This window comes from Gorilla gorilla, chromosome 15 (genome assembly GCF_029281585.2).
Source record: "Gorilla gorilla gorilla isolate KB3781 chromosome 15, NHGRI_mGorGor1-v2.1_pri, whole genome shotgun sequence".
Taxonomy (NCBI): Eukaryota; Metazoa; Chordata; class Mammalia; order Primates; family Hominidae; genus Gorilla; species Gorilla gorilla.
In genome coordinates this window covers 114518735-114537472 of record NC_073239.2, presented here as the reverse complement: position 1 = coordinate 114537472, position 18738 = coordinate 114518735, and positions in this window count along the sequence as shown.

The following is an 18738-nucleotide window of genomic DNA, read 5'->3' as shown; positions in this document are numbered from 1 at the left end:
AGTCTAGTCCCTTATGCACAAGGTCTTTGGTCATCCCAGATGCTCTATGAATCCCACTGAAATGGAAATGCCTGAACCACATCGCTCACCTCCAGTTTCACTGAGTTTCTTCCCACAGACCCCAAACTGTTAAATTGAGTGAATTTTGCCATTTCCTGGTGACATGGTTTGGCTTTGTGTCCCCACCCAAATTTTATCTTGAATTATAATCTCCATGCGTCAAGGGAGAGACCAGGTGGAGGTAACTGAATCATGGGGGCAGTTTCCCCCATGCTGTTCTCCTGATATTGAGTGAGTTCTCATGAGATTTGATGGTTTTATAAGTGTTTGGTAGTTCATCCTGTGATCAATCTCCTTCCTGCTGCCTTGCTTCCCCTTCACCTTCCACTGTGATTGTAAGCCTCCCCAGCCATGCTGAACTGTGAGTCAATTAAACCTCTTTCCTTTATAAATTACCCAGTCTCGGCCACTTAGTTATAGCAGTGTGAAATGGATGAATACCCCTGGTGTTAGTGGGTGTCCAACTGAGTTGTCACAGAGCCCTCAGCCAGCCTTCTGGCTTCCGGGTTGGGGAAGGAGGAGATTCAGCATCAGGACTCAGATTACAGAGAAAATTCACCAGTTCCCACAAAACTCTGGAGATAAACCCCTTACAGATTCATGGCTGAGCCCAAAGTTGGACAAAGTTCACATGTCCAGACTCGCTGGGTTACCCATGGCAGTGCAGCCTGCCAGGCAGAAACACCCACCATGTGCCCACCCCTCAGCAATTGTAATTATCCTTTATAATCTACACGACCCTCCAGCTTAGATGAGGAGCTATCAAGTCCCCTTATCTCATTCAGTCCCCATTCAGTTTGGGCATCAACAGAAATGCTACCACCTCTACAGGAGAGGAAACCAATGCACAGAGGGTTAAGCAACTTGCCTTGGGTCACTCAGCTACCAGTCCAAGTGCTGAGGCACGCCATGGCTCTTCTCCCACTACAGCTGTCCCATTAGGGAAAAAGGATTGTCAGAGGCCACCTTCCCCACCTTCCTCACAAGGGCCTTCTCCTTAGTGCCAGGGGCCAGCTGACTGAAACAAATCTGCATAGCTTCCAGCCCTAAGAATAAGCTTTTCCTTAGGGACACTGCAGGACTGCCTTGGCATCAGGTCCCACTCTCAGATTCTGCTGCCTGAATCCAGAAAAACAAAGATGGAAGAAACTGCTGCATCATTCTTATGGACTCATTTGTGTCTCCCCAAAATTAATACTTTGAAGTCCTAAGCCCTAGTTGCTCAGAGTGTAACTTTATTTGGAGAAATGACCTGTAAGAAGGCAAGTAAAGTTGAATGTGTTCATCAGGCTGAGGCTGTAACCCAATTGGACTGGTGCCCTTATAAGAAGAGAAAGAGATGAGAAGGGTGTGCGTGCACAGAAGAAGGGCCCGTGAGGACACAGCAAGGAGAAAGCCATTTGTAAGCCAAGGACTGAGGCCTCCGGAGAAACCAACCCTACCAGAACCTTGATCTTGGACTTTCAGCCTCCATAATTGCGAGAATATACATTTCTCTTGTTGCAGCCATCCAGTGTGTGATATTTTGCTTTGGCATCCCAAGCAGACTGATACAGCAGTAAACTGCAATGTGGCTGGGAAGGCATCAACTTATGGAAGCACCAAGGGTGTATTTCTAGGAAGGGAGTCATACACACAGACCCACTTGAGGAAGCCTTACATTCATAAGGCAGAGAGCCCCCCTCGAGGCTGAGGGGCTCCTGGCTTAGTCTTTTTTTCCCCTTCCCCATCTATCCTAGACACAACAACACATGCCCGACCAGAATCTGGGGACGTTGAGCCTACCCAGGCCAGGCCTCCCGACTGCTTGTGTGTCTGTCAAACCAGCCTTCTTTCCCTGAAAAGGACACGTCGAAGCCATCTTTCAGGAGTTTTCTTCCCCTGACAGAAATCAGCAGGGTTAGAATAAACTGCATAAGTTATCAGCTCCTCAGGAAAGAACATGAAAAAGGCCCTTCTATCACTTAATGAAAAATAGCTTCTTTTTTGGACAGAACTTCATAGGCCTGCAATCAAGCCATGGCTCCCCTCTCCCTTCCCTGACGTGCCGTGCAGGCAAAGCAAGTCGGCATCTATTAATAATATTTTCTCCAGCTTCTTTCATTTTTCTGCATGTCCTACCACTGTCAGGCCCCGTGATGCAGCGGAGCCTTTATCTCGTCCGAGTCTGGCCTGTCAGGGTGATAAACAATTCTAACAAGAATCAGAATAAAGATCTTCCCAGTAGACTCTGCCGAGAGATAGAGGCTTTTCTCATTTTCTCGACGGAAAAAAAAATTTAATCTAGCGGCTCCGGCTTTTTTCAAGCGTCACATTCAAAGAGATGCAAATTTGTCAGAGCGGAGACCCCAGCTGACTCGGAGCACTGCATGAATGTCAAAGGGGGAGGCAGTGTCTTTGACATGGCTGCTGGTTTTTTGGGGGGTGGGGGGCGAGGAGCTCTCTGCTGAATGTTAAAAAAAAATAAGGTTTTGCTTTGTAGTGAATGTTTCAACAATTTTTGTAAGTTTTCTTCTGAAATTAAAAAAAAAAAACTGCCATTGGGAGGGAAAGGAGAGGAGGAAAGGAACAAATAGGGCTTGGGGTGAAAGAGGAAAGAGTCCCAGAAAAACAACTCCATTGAGATGTCAGGCTGGACTGCAATGCTCAGTAAGGGAGCAGGTGTGTGAGAGGGGGGTGAGGCTGAAGAGGTGAGTGAGTTGGGATAAATGAATGAATGAGTGATTGCATTGTAGAATGCACAGAGCTCAGTCTTTTGTTAGGTTTGGTTATTTTTCTAAGTTCATGGAAACTATTCAGATCTTCCTCTGGATACTTCTTCCCCCATTTGCCATTAACACGAAAGCTAATGCTCTGCTCTGTTGGTTGCCTGGGTTCAGAGCCCAGGACAACCAATTCAGCTTGAAGCGTTAAGTAAATGAGGCAGGAGACCAAGCAGAAGACATTGGAAGGTTGGGGTACTGATGGGCTAGAGAGAGGCTGGGAGGTGGCCAGCACTGGCCTCCTGGGAGCCTTGGAAGCTTGACGGCGGCCCAGGGTATACCACAAGCACCTGCCCCCTGCTTGGCTCCCAAGGCCTTTGTGGAGTCTGTAGCCCTGCTGAGCTGGGCTGGGCCTTGTGTCCAGTTTCTCGCAGATGGATTGCACAGCTTCCTCAGCCCCCTCTCTTCAGCCTACATCTCAACCTTGGGACCCCAGAGCTCTGTGGAGCACTGGAATCTTCTCCAAGACTTTTATGGTTTTCTGAGTCAAGAGCATCGGATGCCCAGGCTCTCACGGCCTCTTCTTCCTCTTTATTTTTGATCTTGCTGGTTTCTCCATCCCCCAGCTTGCCTCAGAATCATGTGCCTTAGTCTTTCCTCAGCACCACCGCGGGGATCTACTTCCGCAGAGCACAGCTAGCACACACCATTGCATGTAGCTGGCCTGAATTCAAGGCCAAGGTTAAACGAGGGTTTTGATGATGGAAGGAGGATGCAGTCACACTAGCAGAGGAGGCAGTGATGTAAAGTCAAATCTCAGCCATCTCTTGGGTGCCCATAACTCACTGGTCACAGGTCTGACCTTCTCCAGAGTCCACCTGATGCCTCTCTGCTGGCGAGTTCTCTGAGAACCTGGGGTGCTAATGCCTAGCCTTTTTTAGTAGACAAGAGAAAGAGCCTGATCTTCTGTTAGACAAGGAAATTTAATTCTTCTCAGCCTCTCAAAGCCTGCGCCCTGCTATCTTTCTGGAATTGATCTATTAGATAGTTACATTTATATTAGCAGGCCCTGAATGTCCTTGCCCTCTCTAGTCCTTGCTCTTGCCATCAGGAAGTTTAGTGGGAAGTGGGTGTGTGTACATAGGTCCGAGGTGGTTGGGTGGTTTGAGTGAGGATTAGAATAATACATGGGACAGAATGTGTATATTGAGGAGGGGCGGGCTCTTGAGGTTCTTTGATTAAGACAGTTCTATGAAACGGGGATCTGTCTCATCTTCACAGAAGCACTTGGCATCCACCTTATCGTTATACTGTCTCGCCTAGTGCCAGCCTCCTCCTAGCGCCAGCACAATATGTTGCAACAAAAAGCATTAGTTCCAGATCCAAGTGATGGCCTCCTTCAATACTAGGTGCTTGCAATAATGAGCAGCCTTAGATGTCATCCTTGCTCCCACCTCTCCTCTCTGAGACCCTGGGCACTGCATTAGATGGCTGTCATCTTGCCAACATTTGGTTACCAGCCAGTTAGGAGAGAGAAGCCTTCAACAGCCTTAAATGATTCCATTCCAGAGAAAGGGTTCTGGCAGCGTACAGAGCACTCTGGAAGGGAAGGTGAGCAGAAGCCCATGGCTTTGTGAAATAACCAGTTACTGCAGAGTCCACACTACATTGTGTAATCTGAGCGGGCCCAGCATGTAGGAGTTGTAGACATTTTCTCTGATTTTGAGAATGTTTAAAAAGTTAAAACTTTGCCCCTTAAAGTTTGGGAAATTTGTTGACAGGTGACACTATTGGCTATTTGGAACCCACATTCTGCGAGGAAATCAATCATCACAGAGTGTTTCTCAGACTGGTGGGAGGGAGTAGAAAAGTGAAGGGGGATCTGAAGCCACCCGTTTAATTCAACATCTGCATGGGACAGGCTAGCACAGAGCTAGGTTCAGAAGCCTAGATCCACAAGCCGTGACTGAAGACCTCTCACTGCTAGGAGTCGAGTGTCCTTAGGAAAACTCACTGATCCTCTGATTTTTAATTCCCTTGGTAAAAACAAGTAAACAGACAACAACAAAAAATCACAAAACATTAGAAATCCCTGTACTATTGGCCCACAGGATTATGGAGTTGGAAAAGATATGGAACATGCTTCTCAATCTGTGACGTAGATGCCAGTGCATCTGGCTTCTTTTGGTTTCCCTTCTCCCCTTTTCTCATCCTGATATTATTTCATCCCCATGACACAACAAAAATGCCACTACTGTCCCTCTTTTCCTAGGGGAAAATTCAGTCTCTTTTTTCTGTGTTATCAAAACATATATATGTTTCCATATCTGTACCAAAGACTGCCACATTCTCATCGTCTCCCTTGAGTTAGGTCTGAAATCGTCGTGGTCCCTTTCTGCAGGTTGGATGCTCCTCCAAGACTCATATATTCAACTTTTGCCCGTGGAATCTCGCACAGAGAAGGGACTGATAAAGGATCACTGACTAAGATTAAATCACATTTGCATGGGCAAATGATAAATGTCATTACATGCAATCTCAGAAACCATATAAAGTAGCTCCCTAAACATCTCTTCATGTGACACCCTGGTCTGGAAGAGAGACAATATTAACACTTATTGACTGTATCCTTAGATGAAGACTTTTCTGTAATTATTTCATGACTATTAAAAATATCACTGAGCCCAGTTATTATTTATGTTTTCCTCAGAAAAAAATCAATAAGTTGCCTTAGATATTTGATGAAATTTAAGCAAAATCTCAGCTGTTAGTCTTTCATGTGGCAAAATAATCATTTATTCAATCAAGAAGTGTTTATTGTGGGCCTGCTACATATCAGGCATTGGATTAATCACTAGGCATAAAACCGATGAACAAGATAACACAAAGACTACCTGTAATGGGCTTATATTTTAGTAGAAAAAGATATTTTTAAAAACCTAAACCACAAATACCAGTAAAATGATCATGAGTTGTGCTAAATTCTATAAAGAATAAAGTATTGGAACAGAAAAAAAAGAACAATCAAAGAAGCCCTCTCTGAGGAGATCATTAAGCTCAGCTCAAAAGTTGAAAAAGAAGCAAACAACAAACAGAAGAAAAAGGGATATTCCAGGCAGAGGGAATGGTGTATGGGAAGACTCTGAAATGTGAAAGAGCATTGGTGTATTCAAGGACCAGTATGCATACTAATGTGACTAGGGGGTGGTAGATGATGAAGGAATTATGTGAGATGAGTTTGGAGATGCGCCCAGGGGTCAGATTGCCCGGAAGACATATGGGAAGGCCATGCTAACAGTTTGAATTGTTTCCCAAATACCAAGAAAAGGCATCAGTGGTTTTCATCAGGGAATGGTGTGGTCCAGTGACATACTTCAAGGTCACTCTTCCTGTGGTGTGCAAAAGGGACAGAAGCACCAAGACAGGAAGTCAGGAGACCATTGCAGTCATCTGGATAAGAGACAATGGTGATCTTCGTGGACTAGTTGTGGTTGCAACAGACATGGAGAGAAGGGGAAGAACTTGAGAGTAATGTTAAGATTAGGACTGACAGACCTTGTTGATGGACTGGATTTGAGAAGTCAAAGAAATGAAAGAATTGTGGCAACTCCCAGGCTTTCATCTAGAACACTGGATGAATGGAGCTTCATTTATTAAGTTAAGACAAACCAGAGAACAGGTTTCACAGATGAAAAATGAAGTTCCACTTTAATAAGTTATGGATGGATAAGTTACCTTAAGTCTTTTCCTTGCTGTATTCTCAATGCCTGGAAGAGTACCAAATATGTAGTAAGTAATGAGTGCATACTTACTGAATGAAATAAGAAGGTCTGTGAGATTCCAAGTAAGCATTTGGATATGACGGACTAAAGTTCATACTAGAGATAAAAATTGAGACTCCATGGGCTTAACAATGTAAATAAGCCAAGAGAGTTGGATGAAATGGAATAGGGAAAGGGCATAGAGAAGGGGCTGAAGATCAAGACCTAAGCAAAACCACCTTTTAGATAAAAAAGAGAAGGATTCACAGAAGAATCCTGAAGTGCAGAAACCACGGTGACAAAGGAGTATGACAGTAGCCTGTGATAAGCAGGAAGTCAAGAGGGGAGGGTGTTAATATGATCAGCCATGCCTATTGGCTCTGAAAAGTCCAACGAAATGAACATCATCACTCACCAAACATAAATTCTCAAATCAAACATTAGAATCAAGTGAACTCATTTTGTCTGAACATTCTTTTGCTTTTACCATATGCTAATTATCACAAATAGTAAAAAGACTAATAATCCATGAATTGCAACTCAGGAAAAAAGATTAATAATCCATGAAAAATATTCAGTTATAGTAATAATAATACTCAACTCTAATTCCTCAGGTGATATACGGGAATCTGTGTAGAATCAAAAGCCAGGCAGATCAGAGATCAAGTCCAAACCTGGCCTCTTCCAGGTCTCTGCATTTAGGCTGGTGAAAGCCCCAGTAAATATCAGACTTCTTGCCTGTTGAATTTCATTATAAAAATGATACCTCACTTTCTTATTCACAGAATATGTACAAGAATAAAACATGCTAGAGTATGTGATAAGATTCTGAAACTTGGAAAATATACTGCAAATATTAAGGGTCATTTACGATCATAGGAAGGATTCCATCCTCACTTCTTCATTCACTTGTCTGAGACCTTGAAGCTCTGAGTTTAGTCCAGGAACAGGACAAGGAGTAAGGCACAGTAACTGCCTTGAAGTAGTCCACAGTCTGGCTGTATTATCTTCATTCTGTTAATTTTACAACCTAAAGGGAGCATTCTAGATTTCTGGAAAATGCGTACAGTAAGGGAAGTGGCAATATGACACAAAGCTAACATTAAATGCTATCTAAAATGACGTCTCATGCAATTGGGATCACAACTCACTAAGAACCCTCTCTTGATAAAATAAATGCCTCATCTGTTTTCCTGCAATGTTTTGCTTATTCTTCTAGGCTAGCTCATGGTTTCAGAGATTTTGCCCATTCTCAGTTAGAACATGATTGCTCTTGTGACAAGATCTGTGTCTTAATAAGAGTCTGGCATGGTATTCTCTAAATATTTTCTGTATTGAACGGAATTTCAAAAAGCAGAAGATCTGGAGGCTAATCTTGAGGTTTTAAGTTGAAGGGGGAGAAAAAGACATTTCCAAAGGCCCTAATAAGCTTGATAAAGCCCACAAGGTGGAGGTCAGAAAAAGACCTAGGAGTGATTAGGACATTAAAAACTGTTAAAGAATCTTGATTGATGGGAAAGATTAATTTTCCCAAAGGGGAAGTTCAGTGGAAAAACCAGACCAAGCTTGCCTTTTTAAGTTCACTGTCTACTTGTGGAGGCCAATGACTCTCAGCTGCCACCCTGGATGCAGTGAGCACACCATGCCTCAGGCAGCCACAGTGAGCCAGCCTGTGACTAGAATCACCTCCACATCCACCTCTCACTGCTGGGAAAGAGGCAGAGCCCACAAAGACTTCTCTCTGAAGGTGCTGGAGGATGTGCCAGATGTGAGATATGGAGGCACCACTTTCAAAGACGAGAGGCCTGGGAGGGCTTCAGACCAGACCCTCAGCATTGGCTCTTGCCTAGAAAGTTGTTTCCAGACCACATATGACTTAAATAGAGGACAGTCCAGAAGATTGTAGTCATCTGAGCCTCTGCCACCTAGAACTGGGGCATCACCAGATTCCTGGGTTAGGAATCAGGGAAGTCTTTACTGTTGGCAGAGAAGCTCCTACCTGGAGCTCCCAGCCCATCCTCCTGCCCATGACATAAAGAGCTGCACTGTTCTCTTCCCTGGCTTCAAGGAAACCTCTCTTCCCTGGCTGTAAGACGTGTCCAGGTCAATGATTCCCCTTATCCTGGGCTCTCAAGAGGTAAGGCCGTGGCTCCAAATCTTTGGTGAGAATACGATTCACTTGTTCCTCTAACATTAAAAACTTAGATGCTTGGGTCTCAGCTCCAACAGGTCTGCAAAGAGTCCATGGAATACACAGCTTAAGCAATTCTGACCCTGAGCCTTTGGGTGGTACCTTGAGCAGCACAGGGGTGGCATGGGGGCCAGTGGTTAAGAACTCAAACTCTCATGTTAGAATGCCTGAGGCTGAGATCCTGTTCTTTGTGATACTTGATGCATGACTTTGACCAGCCGTTTAAACTCTCCACATTTTGATGTCCATGTCTGTAACAATGGAAACAATTGCAGTATCTGCTTCCTAAATTTTTGGTGGGATTGAAATACAATAACCCATGCAAAGCATATACCCCAGTGTGTAGTATATAGTAGGTAGTAAATAAATGGTCATTATTAATATTGCATCTTCAAACAAATAAAGCAGAAGCAACTGAAACAGCATCTTGTCTTGAAAGTCTGCTCCTGCTACTTGATTCAGAGAGTATTTTTATTTTTATGTTTTTCATAACTGACTTCATTAGAAATAGGCTATAAATAGGCTGTTGTCCCACAGGATCTATTAACTGGGATAGTGCTTGGTGGTGCTGCTGTGTGTTTGGTGGTACTGTAGTATCTGCAGTTGCAATATCACCAGCATCCTTAGATTAGCTGCAGGATCAATGCTGAGTTCCAACATTCAATCACCAATAAAATCCCAATTCACTAGTACAAAGGTGAGCAAGAGACTTTCCCTATCACCAACACCAACTCACATTCAGGGCTCGATGACAAATTCCTGTAGTCACTCACTCAACAAGGACAAATTGGACCTCTCCCATGTACCAGGTTCTGTGTATCAACAGCAACAAATTAAAGAAAGTGGTCCTGAACCGCAGAAAGAAAGAGTGAGAGTAGCTTTCTGTCTTTGTTACTGTGGAATTTCCTGGGGAGAGAAGGACAAGGAAAGTCAATGGACAGTTAGATATTTTTTGTAGTTTTTGTGAAATGTCACCTCACTACATTGAAAGGAAAAAAACAAACTGGTATTGTCTTAATTGTATGTTAGGTGAAGACTTTTATCCTTTTTAGGAAAATGTGATGTGAGGGAGAAAAGTAGAATGGTGATTCCAAGCTATTTAAAGAACTTTTGTTATGAGTTCAAGATGGCAGGCTGAACAGGTGACTATTCTACTGCTCATGAAAAATATTAAAAATCACTGGGAATATATTTCAAACAAGGCAAGAAAACAGAATGAGTTTGTGAAAACAATCAAGAGTGCCATTAGCAGACTAGAAATGTTGAAGAATCTCTGTGTTTTTTACTCCCTGTATCTGCTTTCAATCATATCAGGAAGCAAAAGGCATTCACACACACACACACACACACACACACACACACACACGGATGTTCATGGAGGCAGAAGCACTTCAGGAGAACTCCACGCATGGAATACGTGGAATACTCCATGCATGGAATACGCAGATGATACAGAAATGGGTGGAAATTCATGAGCAGAAATACAAGAATACTGTTCCAGGCAGAGGAGATGAGGAAGACTGAAGCCCTGAAACAGGCAAGGCCAGGCATGTTTGGGAAAATAATGGGGGATCTGAATTGATTAGTGTGTAGGACACTCCAAAGTTCAGTCTGTCTTCCTGCACTCATAAAATCATATTCTGAATTTCTGATGTGGCACTCATAGCCCTCCACACTCTGTCCCCAAGATTCCCTTCACGTGTGGTTCATCAATGTATTTCCCCAAATACTTTTAAGGTTCCAAATGTACTATACCGCTGGTCATTCTCCAAAAACAGTCCATGTACTCTGGACTCATACTCTGTCCCCTTTGAAAGTTCCACTGATCTTACCTCTGTCTTTGAATGGCTCCTCCTTCAAGTCCCATCCAAACACCACCCCCTCCCAGAATCTGTCTTCCATATCCTGTGAATGAAAAACTCATCCTTTCCTTCTGCCAACCTGACACTTTTCACCTCTATATGCACTGTGAACATCTTGAGAAAGAAGGAATGCATCTCTCTCAGCATGGTGCACATAGTAGAAGCAAATAAAACAGCATCTGCAATGCAATAGCTACTTGGTATGTATTGTGGGATAAATGACTAAATGTTTGCTAATAGACAGTGTGTGAGATGCTTTTGTGAAAGGTACAGGCTAGAGTCTTGTCAAGAAAGGCCTTGAGCGCCATGATGAGAAGTGTTTGATTAATGAAACGGCAAGGGGGAACTACGGCAAATCTGAGTGACAGTTGAAAAATTCAAGAGCAGTCAGAATAGAAACAGCAGAGCCCCTAAAATAGGTGCTATGCAAAAATCTACCCACGTGGTGAATTTCTGATGAGAATGAGATTTCAGAAGGTGGACCTGGGTTAAGTACTTGTTCCCATATAAAAGTTGAAAAAGAAAAAAAAAAAACTCTGCAAGTGCAAATACAAAATCTAGCAAAGCTGGCAGGGAATACAACTTGAAACATGGCTGTTTTGATGGCTGCATAGAAAGCCAAGTGCAAGAACAAACTCCTTGAACAATATGGCCCTTGTTAGGTACACAGTTTTAATTAAATAGGGAGACAAAGTATAACACCAACATGTTAAAGGTAGGCACACCATGCGAGAGGCATCTGATCAGAATCTGGGCTTGTTTATGGTATTCTCGTCAATATAATTGTCATTTCAGTGCTGTGTTTATTTTTAAACCCAAGCTTTGTTTTGCATTATGGGCAAGTGAAATATTTGTTTTCAGCCAGGTTTCTGTGTGAAATGTTCATTCAAAATTCTAAATATAATGAGTAAATTTCTCTCCTTGAGAATTGGCACCATTTGGGACTTGGAGGCATAGTTTGTAAGTAAAGGAAAAGGCCAAAAGGGATGTTTGGAATGACCCATTTACATATAGGATGTCTTATAAATTAAAACCCAGGATGGGGAGGGATTGGAATTGCCTTCACAGGAATGAGTTTTGCAGAGGCAACATCATATAAAGAAGGCAGAAGATGTGAGTCTTGGCCCTGGCTCTGTTCTTCTGAGTGTGCTCTTGGGAAACTCACTTCTCCAGTTGAGTCTCAGTGACACACACTGACGACATCACCACCATAGGTATAATGAGCGCTCACCAGCCAAAACCCCAGAGCTGTTCTAAGGAGCAGCATGGAAATGTGTATGTAAAGGCCCTGGAAACTGTGGAGAGAGGTAATACCCTTCCTTCTGGCTCTCAGGAATAGTCTCGTCCAAGGTTCTGCACTTCATCACCAAGGGCACTGAGGTCCCTTTGTATTAATCTATTTTGCATTGTCATAAAGAAATGCCTGGGGCTGGGTCATTTATAAAGAAAAGAGGTTTATTTGGCTCACAATTCTGCAGGCTGTACAAGCATAGCACCAGCATCCGCTTAACTTCTGGTGAGGCCTCAGGAAGCTTATAATCATGGTGGAAGGTGATGGGGAGCTGGCATGTCACATGGTGACAGGGGATGCAGGAGAGATGGGAGAGGTACCACACTCTTTTACACAAACGGATCTCTCATGAACTGGTAGAGCAAGACCTCACTCATTACTGCAAAAATGGATCCAAGCCATTCATGAGGGATCCGTCCCCAAGATCCAAACACCTCCTGCCAGCTCTTGCCTCTAACATTGGGGATAACATTTAAAGATGAGATTTAGAGCAGATAAATATCCAAACTGTATCACCCTCTTATACAGATGATGTGCTTGAACCTCTAAGAGGTCTGCTGTCAGGTCTTGCTCAGGGAAGGATGCAAGGATGGTAGAGATCAGAAAAGAAAGCCCAGATTGCTTTCTCCTGATGCTCACCTCACTCCACCACTCTGTCTCTGTTACTGCCTTCTCCTTCTCCAGCAAACCCAGGGGACACGGAACTAAAAGTCAGATAAATGACTTGAATGACTGCAGGCACATGCTACCCTACCCTTTTTCTGATGGAATTTTGTGTCACTTGTCTCAAAAAACAAACAAAAAAAAAACCCTTTAGCTTTCCTAGGAAATCAGATTTATAGTCAATGATGAGCTTCATGTCTCTGAAAATTTCTACTCTCACCTGAGTATAAACATGACGCACAAGATTACCACCTTTTGCTTTCTTTCGTTCTTCCATCCTTTCCTCCCTTCATTCTTTATTCTCTCTGTCCCTTCCTCCTTCCTTCCTCCCTCTTTCCTTTCCTCCTTCCTTCCTCCCTCTTTCATTCCTTTCCTTTTTCCTTCCTTTTCTCCCTTCTTCCCTCTCTTCCTTCTAGTCTACAGCTCTTCACTGAACACTCTTTGGGACCCTCCGAGTTTCATGGTGCTGTACATCTCTGCATTCCTTCTCCATGGGTTTCCCAGGGCCCCTCACCTCCAGAGCTTGGCTTTCCTCTCATGTTCCCCTGTGCTTCACACCTGCCCTGCTCCATGTCTTGTGACCTGTGTACCTGTTATATGTTCTTACCACAGGACCTTGCTTGCTCTTTCCTCTCCCCATCTGGTCCAAATCCTGCATCTCCAGAAAAATGGTACCTAAATTTGTACCATTTGTACAAATGGGATGGGTCCTTGCTTTATAAAGTCACAAACCAAAGCTACCTCTCTTTCAGTACATGAAAGTGTGTAGCTTACAAGTAAGAGAACGATCTCAGGATTCAGACCAAATTCTGGTTTGGTCATTTACTAGCTGTGTGATACAAGCCAGGAGCATTATCCTTCTGCACTTCAGGGTGGTCTTCATAAAGTTGTTCTGATGATTAAAGATTGTTACACCCCTCAGAGTTCCCAGCAAATAGAAACAGACAGCTAGTTACATTACTAGGAAGAGAGCAGAGGAGATGTGAGCAATGCCATAGGGTGGTAGCCAAGGCAGGCGCTGCACAAGCCACTGAGGGAGGAAGCCTCTGAGCAGGGGAGTGGAGGGAGGAATGATGGGAATATGAGTGCAATGGGGATTGGCTGCCTGTACAGTGAAGACCTTGAATTGCAAGCTCAGAACTTTCAAGGAGTAAATGGGTGGCTTACAGCAAGTCATGTAACTCCCGCAGTCTTGTATCTTCCTTCCTCATCCCAGCCCTTCAGGCCACATGGGGTGGGGAGGAGCTGGCTGGGAGTGGAGGGTGGGAAGGACCTTGCAAGTTCTGAAGTGCTGTGCCCGTTCCTGCCTCACTATGCACTTCCTTAGGTTACCAGTTCCGATTGCCCTTGTATCCTTTCGTTCTTCTCTCTTTCTTTAAGGAATTTTTCTTTTGTTCTTCTCTCTTTCTTCTAAGGACTTTCCTCTTCTGTACAAGCCTCTGCTAGAACCTGGCTTCCAGCTTCCTCCAGGAGAGTTTGCTCAGGCATAACTGGCTAACGCAAAGTGCAAGAGAGTGAGGTCCAGGGTGCAACATGGTCTTCCTAAAAACAGAGTGGCCTGGAATTGGGTGAATGGGAGTGATGGGAGAAATGCGGGAAAAAGGGAATTAAGAGTATTTGTTTATCACAAATATGTTACCCTTACAGCCCACTTGAGAAGGGCAAAGTGAGGGCTTCTGGCACCAAGCCTTTCCGAAGCTGGAGATGAACTTGGCCACACCCACCCTTTCTGCAGGCAGGAGAAACAGAATCTGCAAATGCTCCGATGAGGTGTTTCTCTGCTGGAGCAAGGAGAATAAATACTTTACCTTCAAATGCTTCAAGCAATTGTGTTTTCCTAGTATCATCAGCCACGGTTATGAGCAGTATTAACTTTTATTTTAAAACTCGGCATGCATTAGAGAATTGCTCTTACTTGGAAACGGCTCTGCCTCACTCGGCAGTGAATTGCAATTAAACTTCATGAGAAGTTTTATTTGGACACAGCGTCCCCCTTCCAAGTGCCCCCTGTAGATGAATTTTGAAACGTGCAGTCAGTGCCCATTAACTGGGAGTGTGGGGAAGAGCTGTCTATGATTAATAAAAATAACAGCTTGCCTAATAGCATACATTAATGTGGGCTGCATTTTACAATATTTCAATTAATTATAGATTAGTAGATTTAAAAGGGTCAGGGACCTCACAGATCACCTACATCACTGTTTTCTACCCACTCGGGAATCAGGAAACCAGCACCCAGAGAGGGTGGGGAATAAGTGCCTAAAGGATTAGGACATAAATCGTCAGCAACAGAGACCAGAAGGAACCAAAGCTGAGATGCAGGAAGATCAAGAATGTGCCCGTGGAAACTTTCCCAGGCCCTCTCACTTGGAGTCTCCTTCAGCCTCAAAGTTCTTCCTTGCTCAAAACTCAATCCAGTCCTGATGAAAGCAGGACATATATCACCCCTTGGGCCCCTGTGACTGATGTTCAAAGCCTGCACTGCACAAGTCCCCAGTCTGAGTTGGCTGGAATCATCAGTGGATACTTATTGAAGTAAGATTCCGCCTTTCAGGACAAATGAGCTCCAGGCTTCATCTCCATGTCCTGCTCTCTGATTCCTTAGTGACCCTGGAACAGTTTGGCTTGCTGTAGAGTTTTGCTACATCAGGATCAATTGGTAAGAATTACAGTTCTTATTTTGAGTTTAATTGTGGCCTAGACTGCTGGGCTCTACTGACGACCTTCCCTGGAAAAAGTTTCCAACACTCCTGTAGACTATGTTGGACCTGTGTGCAAAGCCTCTAGAGCTAGGACAGTTCTACTAGCTTCTGTCCTGTCTGGTATCTTGCTCATCTCTCCCCACAGAGCAGAAATGCACAGCACCCGTCACACCTCAAGGCATACCAACCTGAGCTATGACATCAACACTTACTTCTTGTGCTTGAATAGAGGCTTACAATTCATACTGAATTTGGGAATCCACCTGAGTTGGAGATGAAGACAATCCTATGTGTTCAATTATCATGTCATGTCTTCTTCCTGCACCCACAATCCTTCCCAGCCTCTCCTTTATGGTCAGGGCATGGCCTGCACTTACTGCAGCTAATGGAACATCAGCACAAGTGATATGTATCTCTTTGAAATAAAGCAGTTAAGAGTCTGTGTATATGCTCTTTCCCTCTCTTGGGGCTTTGGAAGCCAATTATTAAGAGGATTGCATCCCAAGATGGAGAGAGATGGAGAAGAGCCCCCACCAATCATCATTACATTTTGCACAGGAAGAAATAAGAGTCTATTGTGCCAGTCCACTCAGATATTGTGCTTTGTTTGTTACCTCAGCATAGCCTAACCCATCCTGACTAATGTACAGCATAGCCTCTGCTCATCCTTTAACTGATATTTTTCCTTATATTCTATTCTCAGTTCCCTTCTTTTCACATTCTCCCTAGACACACCTATGTAGTTCCACATCCCCAACCACTGTCAACAGAAGCACACAAATCCAGATCACTAATTTGCTTTCTGTTTTTGGGCTTCATACATCTACATTCAACTGCAACCTGGTCAGTTTCATCTGGGTATCTATTAAGAACCTAATGTCAATTTATCCAAAATTTAACTGGCCATCTTCCTCTGACCATTCTTTTTTCTGTGTGACGAATCTATTGGTTTTACCCACCATCCCTTAAACAAAGACCTGGACGTTATTGTCCCTTCTTCCGTGTCTCCTTCATGGCATTAAATCCTGCAAGTTCTGTCTCCAACATAGTTCTTGGAACCATTCACTTCTTTCCAACTTCATTGTCATTCTTTCATATTTACTTCATCTCTTACCTAAATTCCAGTAAAAGCCCTATAATTAGTTCTCATTCTTACTCTTTCTTCAAGTCATAAGCTACAGCAGACAGATCTTGGACAAACAATCTCACCCGCTCCCTACTTAAAGTTTCTTTAGTTCTCCCTTTTACCCTTAAACTCCTTGGCAGTCATTAAGGCACTTGGGATGGGACCTCAGTTCCTAGCAAAGAACCTCAGACTGTAGCCTCCAAAATCAGATTCCCCGGAACCGAGGCAGACCTCACCTGGGAAAATCGCTGGACCTGTGGGAGCCTCATTGTTCTATCTATCAAGCACAATAAATAATGCTTATTTTATTGCATTGATGTGAAGATTGAATCAGATAATTTATGGTCACATAATTGACAATATTGCTAAAAACATTAGAGCTGTTATAAATAATGATTAATAATGAAAAGGATTACTAGATATTAGCCGCTCCCCATGTGTCAGCAACTGTGCTAAACAGTTAACACCCATGACATCTTATTTAATTTTTGCAACACCCTATCTTTCCTGAGATATAGACAGATTAAGGTACTTCTCTAAGAAACCACCAGTAGTAAGTTGCAGAGTTGGGATCCAAACCCAGGTCTATCTGATGAGATATTTAGTGCTCTTTTAACTCTACCAAAAGTGTGATTGAAAGAACAAATAAACAATAACACTTGATGTCCAGCAATAAAGAAATGACTTTAAAAGATAATAGGTCATTTATATAATGTTATACTACAGGGTTTCCACCTTACACACCTCCCTAAGGCATATTTGCATAGAATGAAATATAGATATATGGTAAATGGAGCCTCTTGGTATACTATACGATCACTAAAAATCACATATAAACATATAAAGTGACTTTATGATAATGTTTAAAAAGCATATGTTATAGCATAGCATAGTGATTTAGAGCATAGCTTTTAGGGATAAGATTGCCTTGATCTGAGTCACTGTTTTCCAACATTCTGATTATGTGACCTTGGACAAATTGCTTAACAGCTAAAAATAAGGAAAATAATAAAAACCCATCCTGTAGGGTTGTTTTGATGACAAAGCAAGGCAATTTGTGCATAGAGCTTAAAAATTTCCTCATCAATTGTGCTTGGATGTTACCGTCTTCATTCTAATTAATTATCACCATTGTTATTGCAAGAGATAAAAAGATCAGGAAACAAAGTTGTATTTGCTTTCTATGCTTACCTGTATCAAAAAACACAAAGACACAGATAAGACTGGAAAAAATATGCTTATGTGTTAAAATAAGCATAAGAATGAATCTCTGATTTGTTTAAGAGTGATTTTTTCTTCTTTTTATTTCTGAATTTTTCAAATTTTTGATGATCAATATGGGCCACTTTTAAAAGAAAAAAAAAGAACACTTTTCTGTGGCTTTAGATAAGGAATTTTGTCTTCTAACCTCAGTGATTTCTTTTTTTAAAGGAAACATCTTTGGTCGTTAAATTCACTTAAAAGCCCTGATCCATTTTTGATGATCTGAAATATAGTGACAGGCACTAAAATCAATCCCTACATTCGAGGTTTGCAAAAAGCGTAAATTATTTTAGAAGTCGTGTCAGGTAGAGTTTATTCCAAGGTTTGCTTGCAAATTTTAATCAGAAAACACAGAAGGTATATGCAGCTTAGATTGAAATATCCCTTCACCTTGTATTCAGAGCCAGGTTGACTTACTGTTTGCTGGCTGATAGGACTGGCAGAAGTTACAGCTTGTATGATAGAGTCAGCCTGGGCAGGAACTGAGGGAAACACATAAAGAAACATTTATTTAAAAAAAGTAAATCAACCATAAAGATCCTCCCAGCAGACCTAAGAGATGGAAGCCTCTCTCTCATTTTCTCCTTGGCAAAATTTAATCTATCGCTGGGGTTTTTCAAGCGTCATATTCAAAGAGATGCAAATTCGTCAGAGCTGAGACCCCAGCTGACTTTTAGCACCTTGTGAATGTCAAAGGGGCTTAAAGGTTGAAGTGACTTACCTCCTTCCATCCTGACTAATTCAAATACAAATGTGTGTATATGTGTGTATGTGTGTGTGTCTCTCTCTATATATATACATATATAATTTTTTTAAGGAGAAAGTCTAAAACAGAGCACACATCTACCTATGTGTTCAGTGCCTCCTTTGTGTGGATGCATTTGCAGCAAATCTGAAATTTAAACAGAAAATATCATACTGAGACACAAAAGTTCAATTGGGAAATCCAGAGTCTATCACTAAATCGCAAGGCTAGCAAGAGAATGTTTTGTGTGTGCGTGTGTGTGTGTATGTGTGTGTGTGTGTGTTTGCTTTGTTTTGATTTTTTTTTAATAGCAATCATTTTTATCTACGGACTTTTTCACAATCTGTTTCGATTAACTGGTTTAGGGGTGAC